The following is an 8,818-nucleotide window of genomic DNA, read 5'->3' on the forward strand; positions in this document are numbered from 1 at the left end:
CTGGCACTAGGGGGTTCTGGCTTCTTGTCTGAATAATCAGCAATAGCTAACATATATAATTATTTAATTTCAATAACAAAATATTAAAGTAACCAAAATTCCGTATCTAAGTAATATCAAGACTATAACACTAAGGTACAAAACAATAGCCAGAACCGCTATTTCTGTAATACCTTGTTTCGAGAAGACCAATATGGTAACGGAATTAGCTTTGTAATCGAATCAATAAATGCAATAAATCTTTATCAAGTAAAAAATATGGACAATGAGTCCACAAGGGGAATACACGCTACAGTAAATACAAGCAACGATACAACGAAGGCATAAAAGTACATAAAGAATGTAAGCTTAAATTAATGTTGAATAACGCATATAACGTCATTATAACATAAATATATTACACAAATAATGCCACTACACTTAAATTTCTTAAACGGTAGATTAACCCGTCATTCTCACTACAGAGGCAAAAGTGATCATTTCCGCATACATCGTACCAACTATGCAAAACACAAAAAGAGCGCATTCAGTCAGTCGTCACAGAAAGCAGAGTACATTCAACGGAACGTTACAACCTTAATATGTGAGGCCATCAGCAAGAACATATTGAGAAGCTTCTCAAGAATTTAAAAGGAACGGCATTTCATGATATTATAATTTTTATCTACGACTATTAAATAACGCTCAAATAACGTCACTATATTTTAGGGAATTATGATATGCATTATTATCGGTTCCTCTAAAATCCTTATATACAACTACTTTATGTCACTATATATTTCTCATAATTGCATATGTATAAGTTCATAATTGCATATGTACTAAAAATAGAACCGCCCATCTCGTATGTACTACCTGTCAGTTTTGTTTTGAATTAAGCATTTCTTAGGTAAGTTAGAAATGAGAGATTTCGGGTTACGTACGCTTAACTTTGTAGGTTTATTTGAAAAACAATTAATACAGGAACTTGATCCACCCCTATGACGAGATATGTGCGATATTTATAAAACGGGATGAAATAAACTTGTAAAATACCTGAAGTCATTGGCAAGTTCAGGCAACGTTACTTAACGACAGATCCCTTTGCTGATACAAATATTCTGCACGAGCATGAATAAGGTTTTCGTTTGTATTTAAAGTATCTATACCTTCATATTCACAAGGCATTATTTGTAGCATAATGGATTATCGGAAGCCCCATTTGAAGATTATGCTAGGTATAACCTATAAGTTTCAGCCTTTTACGAAGAGAAATATGTTTCGTACAACATATGTCGTATTGTCGAAATTGTGCCACGATACAAAACAATAACATATTGTAAACTCGTTGACAATAAAGGATACAAATTGTCGTAGCACTTAACCATAGTTTTGCATGATTGATTTTAAGAATTGATAATTCGTAACAGGTCTTACATACTAGGCATTGACCAAATTACTTAAATAGATGGCTACAATATGTACGTTAACTAATAAAAAACACCTCTTGCCCTTAAATTTGCAATAAAACTATGCTTTCATTGCTTAAACTTCGTTTCTAAAAGAGGAAGAAACTTCTTGGATGCAGGTCAGAGAAGCGTAACGAAGTCTTTGAAAAATTAGATTATGTATGCCGGTATGCGAAACAAAATATTGTATTCCATTTGGCAGCTGTGTAACAATTTCTGCAGGCATAATTGATACATCGGGATCGGATTTAGAGAATAGTTGTACATAGTTACGTCACATAAATATCCACCTTACTTCCATAGGTTATGTCACAATCTAAAACAATGAAAAATGAATGACAACCATTTATATTAGCAATAATCTTACGTGTTGAATTAATGACTTCTGGGAACTTAAGATAAATTGCATATTTAGTTCGCCACTTAGGTACATTGCGATACATTGAATTAGATTTGAGGTTAAATACCGTCAACGAATGAACGAACGCAAACCAAACCATAGGCGTACATTGCGCTACCGGTATGAAGTTGCTACGTTTCAAACTGATTCAGATGCCGCATTTTCTATTCAATTAAATAGTCGTAGATAAAATAGCGTATTTTACTTGCATATAAAGGCGATTATGACACTCGGAAAAATTACAACACTCGCCTTCGGCTCGTGTTGCAAACTTCACCTCGTGTCATAATCGCACACTTTATATGCTCGTATAATAATATACTATAGTTTATTACAGTACGATTATTGATTTCCCTTTATCATTGATTCGTAATGTAAGTGTTTCAAAATAAGAGCAGCTCTCCTAATCCCAAATGAAACACTCAGATTGTTAGAGAAGTTTTCTGAATGCACTTGTTATTAAATACACTATGAAACTGTGTTCTTTGTATTATAAAGGATAAAACTCTACTAGCTTAGAGGGCTTGTTAACAGTTTCGTTCAAGCAGCACGGAAAAAGTGTTTCAGTTAATTTTTTTGCGATAAATTTTAAAACGATGGCTGGAATCTGTGAATAGGGAATGAAGGGACCTTCCGAATGAAGTATCACAAGCTACCACTCCTATTTAAATATTTAAGGGTCGCAACTGTTATTTGAAAGGGTTGAGTTTAGCGATGAAATTTTTATCTGCGCGGCGGAATTTTCATTTCGGCATCTAACATTGACGGCTTGTCAGTTTTTTAAATGAGTACATATGCACGATAATTGAGATACTGAATTTATTTCATTTTTCTGTCGCAGAATTGCACCCACCATATGAGTTTCTAGACTTATATTAAAGTTTATCTATAGTGAAAACCCGTCCAAAAAGACAACCCCCGGAACTTTGTAAAAAGCTGTAACACAATGCGAGAGGATTACATTTGTTGTATTGTGAAAATCCACTTGGAGCATTGACGTTTAAGTAACAAGTCCGTTCTGCAGTAAACGGTAGCAAATATATTTCGCACAATACGCGTCCAGTGCTCCTTTTTATATTGCTTTATTCGTTCTAAGCAAAGTTTATTTGATTAATTCCGTAAAGAAGTTGTAATTAGTTCGTACAAGAGTTTAAACCTGTAATTAAAGGATTTCAGTAATTTTTTTGCCAATTTTTACTCGACTAATTAGTGATATTCAGTAAGAGTAGTATAATTGGTCTCGCAGCCTTTGTCAGATCTGGAAGTACAAAGCTCTTTTGTTTGTATTCTCTTCAAAATAGTCCTTTGGGTTTCTAATGAACACTCAGGTCGCACAAATCTAATTTATTATTTCTATAAGCTATGCTTTGGAGGTCGTCTAATTGCAAATTAAGTTGCGTTCGTTATAAATGGCATTTAAGATTGGTTTACCTGAAGGTCGTTGTTAGATCACTACATTTTGTTCTCTCTGGAGGGTCAACTATCCCTTACACGACAGGAAGTTGCACAAATGTACCCTAAAGCTAACGGGTAGAGCTGCATGAGAATAGGTATGTCCCAGGACATTTGAAACGGACACTTGACTCGGGCAACGGTGATTTGTTCTATGCCAATTAGTACGGATCCTCCTAGCTGAGAGTTTCGGGCGTATATGTGGCATTTATGTTACTCTTGTGTGTACGTAAAGATACAACTTGTTTCTCTCTAAACTGAGAGCGAGCTAATGCGTATTATCACTGTATGTTACCTATGTGGCCATCATTTTCCATGACGTATAGCTTAACAGCAATGTGCCCTAAGGAAACACGAATTTTAAACGCAATCGGTTTAAAACATTGCAGTTTATCAAACGAAATGTAATTGAGCCGCTCCTTTATTTATCATTTGGGTGTTTATTTTTGGTTCGCTTTTTCAGTAGGTTTGTTTGTGATGTCTCTAATTTTATAATTCATTATTATTGTGAATAGCCCACCCTGTACCATTGCAGGCGCTCAAGTAAATTTAAAATTACTTCATACGTGTATTTTTTAAAAGCAGTATTAAACGTGTAGGGTTAGCTAATTAATATCCTTTGGGGCGATTTGTTTTGATCATGTGCGTTTTAACTGACGTGAATTTATTGGGGAAAACCTACCACTTCCCTATCCTGTAATGTGTAAACAAATGAGAACATAAAAATCTACAAGCGAAAGTTGCAGAACATCGCAAAAAGCAGACTTTCTATCATCCTAGCAATCATTAAACCTGATGATGATTAGTAAATACCTCAGTATCAATATGGAATAAGTATACCTCAACACTAGAAGTAAATATTAAAAATACGTACCTCCAAGTAGGGATGGGCGATAACTGTTTTCACCTATCGATAAGTATCGGGTACTTACCTATCGATATATTTTACTTATCGATATGCCGATAATTATCGAAATATCGATGGTTATCGATATGTCGATAGTTATCGATATTTAGATATTTATCGATATATGAATACTATCGATAGGTATCGATATATCGATATGTCGATAGTTATCGATATCGATAATTTTTTTGAAAGCGTGTCTAAAAACTGCATGAGTTTACTTTTATATTTTGGCGAAAGAGCCCGACAAGACAAGAGGGCTCTTTTAACAAAATATAAAAATAACCGAATGCAGTTCTTGCAACTTTATTGGAGTTACCATATTAACTGTGCAATTATCGCAGGGCTCTTTAGCTTTCTACAATGCAATTACCGCTGTAATTAAGCGGTAATTGCACGTCTCATTTGAGAGAAATATTCGACGTATCGATAGTTATCGACAAGGATAGTTATCTTATCGAGTTTTATTAATAAAATCCATTTTCCGGTTTATTCTCGTGTAAAGTGACTATTAATAGTTACTCGACGTTTCTTTGCTACCTTTATCAAGAGTTTTTTGTTAGATTTCGTAAATGTCAATCAATTGAAACTGTACCTATATCTAAATTTGAAGTGTTCTTAGCTTTTTCTGTTTTTTGTGACTGGTCCTCTGTAACCATCAATCAGATACCGATATATAGGCCATGATTACACCCTTTGATTATCTTCTTTATTTTATCTAAAGAGTAGCCATTTTGATGCAACATTTTGTTCAAGTGTTTGAAGTGTTTCTTTTTTTGTGCAATCGTCAGTAAGACGAAAAGATCTATTTTCTAATGATTTTATTACTGCTTTTATTGGGCATGGATGATGATGCGACGTAGCGCTTCTCTTGAGAAACGGAGCAAAGTTAAGTTTCCGAAACGTCGAGCAACTAAAAATAGTAAATTTACACGAGAGTAAACCCGAAAATGGATTTTATTAATAAAAATAGTAGCGCTCGTTGAAATCTCAACAATAACATAATTTTATCGTACAGTTATCGACATATCGATATATCAATAGCTATCGATATATCGATAGTTATCGACATATCGATATATCGATAGTTATCGACATATCGATATATCAATCGTTATCGACATATCGATATATCAATAGTTATCGACATATCGATATATCAATAGTTATCGACATATCGATAGGTATCGATATATCGATACTTATCGATAAGTATCGATATATCGGTATATCGATTTTTTTAGCTCTACCTCTTGTTATTCGATATATCGATACCTATCGATATATCGAAAAAAATTCCCATGCCTACCTCCAAGCCATAGGCAAAATTAATTATTAAAGAATTAAACCTTTACTGCATCTTTAACATCTAATGCATGTTCTATGTAGAACTGGAAATATAGAACTAAACTACACAATTTAGAAACCCAGTAAATCTACTTGAAATATTTTTAGTACTTAATAAAAATCAACGAAATTCGCGCTGGAGACAATTCATCTCCTGTAATAGCTCGAACTTTGAAAATAATTGTATAATTAGTCCCATTTAATTCCACCTTTAGCCTACCGGCATAATTATAAATAAACTTTATTTAACGTAGCAGAATTCTTAGGGCGAACTTTGTATATAATTTGCATTTTGGCATTTTTCATAATATAGCTACCGCAACCGGAAGCTTCAATACATCACCCACTTGGATTCTAAATTTTCAGCATCTTATCTAATGATGTTAAATTTATTATTCTTTATATCGTTTGTAATCCTTTTAGTTCGCTAGTTCGTAATAAATGAAAATCGTCTTCTCTGTAGTCACTTTACAATTGCGATTGCAAGTGTAGGACCTCCATCGGTATTTCTTAGCTGTCCTAAATGCAACGGATCGGGTTTTGTTGATAACACTGTATTTATTAGCCGTCAGGATTAAATATCAATGGCTATTTTTGTCAACAAGTTTATTGTAAGGATGAAGGAAACCTTTCGGTAAAGGTGTAGGTAATTTTTGTTGTCGTGTAAACAGGTACGTAGGTAATGAGTGGCGAGAAATAAAAATATGTGTACCTATGTTTCGCAATGATTTCAGGCATATAGAATTCAAGTTTCCGTTTAGCTCACCCTATTGGTCACCCGAATTACGGAGTGTGAGCCTCAGTTCAGTACTAATCGAATCGTCTGGGGGTGCGTTGCATATTTATTTTTAAATCGCTGCTTTGTCACCTTACATATTGTACCATTGGGATCTAGTTAGTGACAGTTATTCCCTCTTATCGCTATGGATGCTATCAAAAGGCCCTTTTGAACATGTTAAGTGAATCATTTTTCATCATACCATAAGTATACAATTTTTATGTATAATGCGGGATCCTACCGCAAAGAAAAATAACCACATCGTAACATTAAACCTGGCATTTATATGTTTTTTGTAACAGGAATTATAAAACGTACCCTTTTGTGGATGTTCGTGCAGTTTTTGGACAGTAACTTTTTGACCCGTTAGTCTACGTAGGTAACTGACTTTCTTATATCCTTAAGAATATGTGTAACAATTCAAAGCGATCGGACGATTCTAAACAAGTTATCGTGCAGAAGGACAGACGGATAGACAGACGGACAGACAGATGAACAGATAGACAGCAGTACAAAATTATAAACGATCTCGAGGATTGTTGATAATAAAACTGTTTAAATTTTCAAAATTTTAAACATAAAAAAGATTCGCGTTTTGGTCGTTGAGGTGAACAGATTATTATTGGCACAAATTAACGAAAATTCCTGCTGTAACAAACCCCTAGCACCATCTACCTGTATATAACCGTTAGGCTAAGTTCACACCACAACAGCTCCCTTATAAACTGCATGACTACTTTCAACCCCACGGATGGGGGCGCCAGAAGAATAGCTACCACTTACTACATCACCGTTCGGATACAAGAGCTCCCGCACCTGCCAAAGGAAGGCAAGCTCAACTACGATCCGAACCAGTACAGACGCTTAGGTGGCTTACTGGGATACATTGCACTATATGCACGTTGTGGCTTTACGTACGCGTTGTAACTTCTCTGTAACTTTTCTTTGTGATTTTGTATCTTCTGTGTGAGTGACCTCTTCGGAGACCTCACGAAATAAAGAGTCTTGTGCGGTAGAGAATTCTGTATTATTATCTCCCAACACTGCTCAGTAAAGAAACATTAAAACATCCTCCAAAAAGTCTCCAATGCGATTCCAAGACAGCAACCGTCCTCAACCCCCGATCCAGTCGACATCTAAAATCATAAGCAGTTTTTCAATGGTACAGCAAAACCGAGTTCTTTAAGCGTCCGACGGCAAAAGTCCACCTACAAATTTTACCAAAAAAAGTATTGTAACATTTTTTATTAATTTCCATTGTGAACTCAAATTGGTTTTTTTGGTGGATTCGTTTAGTAAGATAAATATCTTCAAGAATTTAAATTTATCATGAAAAGTAATGACTTAATGGCATCTACTATGACTTAGATAACATGTTTTTGTGTTTACTCAAAAATTGTAGGTTGAAAGAGTATTTGGTTACGTATCAATTTTATGGCATAGAACGCAAGAGTTTCAAATTATCGAATAGCTTAAAATTTATTTACAGCTAATTAACCCCCGCCCCGTTTCGATTATGTTAGGTTGCCTAATTTATTAGGGATAATTCAACAGTAGGTGGCTAAGATTGGTGTATATTTAGTTTCTGTAGATTAATGTAGGGTGCAGTTTTCACTGTCACATTTATTCCCATGAATTTGCAGGGGGTGGCCTTGAAGAGTGGTTTATTAGCCATTACCCTAGACACACACGCAGATTTTAAACTGAGTTCCACCCCCATTTTCTATTTTAAAATACCGACAGATTCAATCAGTCATTTTGGACTGATTTTATTTTAATATTAGGTATATTAGTTTATACTAGTAAACAGCAATAATTCGGATACCGCCTAAGCTTAACCCTTGACTCAGTAAGCCCAATAATAAAATGTAAATTATGGACGGACCATCTGATTTGGATAGATAGAGTAGGGTATTAGTGTATACAGTGAGCGTACGCATACCCCCTATCTTGGGTCGACGGCCAATTCTCAGGTACCAGGTACTCAGATACGTGCGCTTGAGTGTGAGCGAGATAGATATACGTATACGTACGGCGTGCTTTCGATACTTAAAGTGGCTGGCAGTAGATACTACCGATACTAGGCACCTGGCAGTATTCATCTCTAATTGTTTACAATATTCATTCCCTACAACATACGTAAGGATCAGTCCTCAGACTGTAAGGAAAGTGAGTACAATTAGTATGTACCTATAGCACCTAGTACCTGAGAATTGTCCCTCGGCCTTGTATGTGTAAGAGATGCCCCCCTCGATTTAGAATTTAACTATGAAAAAGCATGAAATTCGTAAGTTCTTGGCATATTTGGGTAGTCGGAGGGTATAAATGACCAAATTTTATATTCGCAGAAAGTTACGAATTTCTATATTACTTTAATACAATAATACCTAAATTATATAAAGTCCTGCCATGCTGCACTGCAACATTGTAATCCATTTTACTCAATACAATATCTCCTGAAATGTATGCAAAATTGTCGATAAATT

The 8,818-nt window shown here is 35.0% G+C and overlaps 1 long non-coding RNA gene across 1 annotated transcript; it reads left to right on the top strand.

Moving 5' to 3' along the window:
* Nucleotides 1-716: 716 nt before the first annotated feature.
* On the top strand, nt 717-1,613 carry LOC116178918. Its single transcript, XR_004146914.1, has 2 exons — nt 717-844; nt 938-1,613. It is a non-coding gene; the product is annotated as an uncharacterized LOC116178918 (long non-coding RNA).
* Nucleotides 1,614-8,818: the final 7,205 nt, after the last annotated feature.

Source organism: Photinus pyralis, unplaced genomic scaffold, assembly GCF_008802855.1.
Source record: "Photinus pyralis isolate 1611_PpyrPB1 unplaced genomic scaffold, Ppyr1.3 Ppyr1.4_LG8, whole genome shotgun sequence".
Lineage (NCBI taxonomy): Eukaryota > Metazoa > Arthropoda > Insecta > Coleoptera > Lampyridae > Photinus > Photinus pyralis.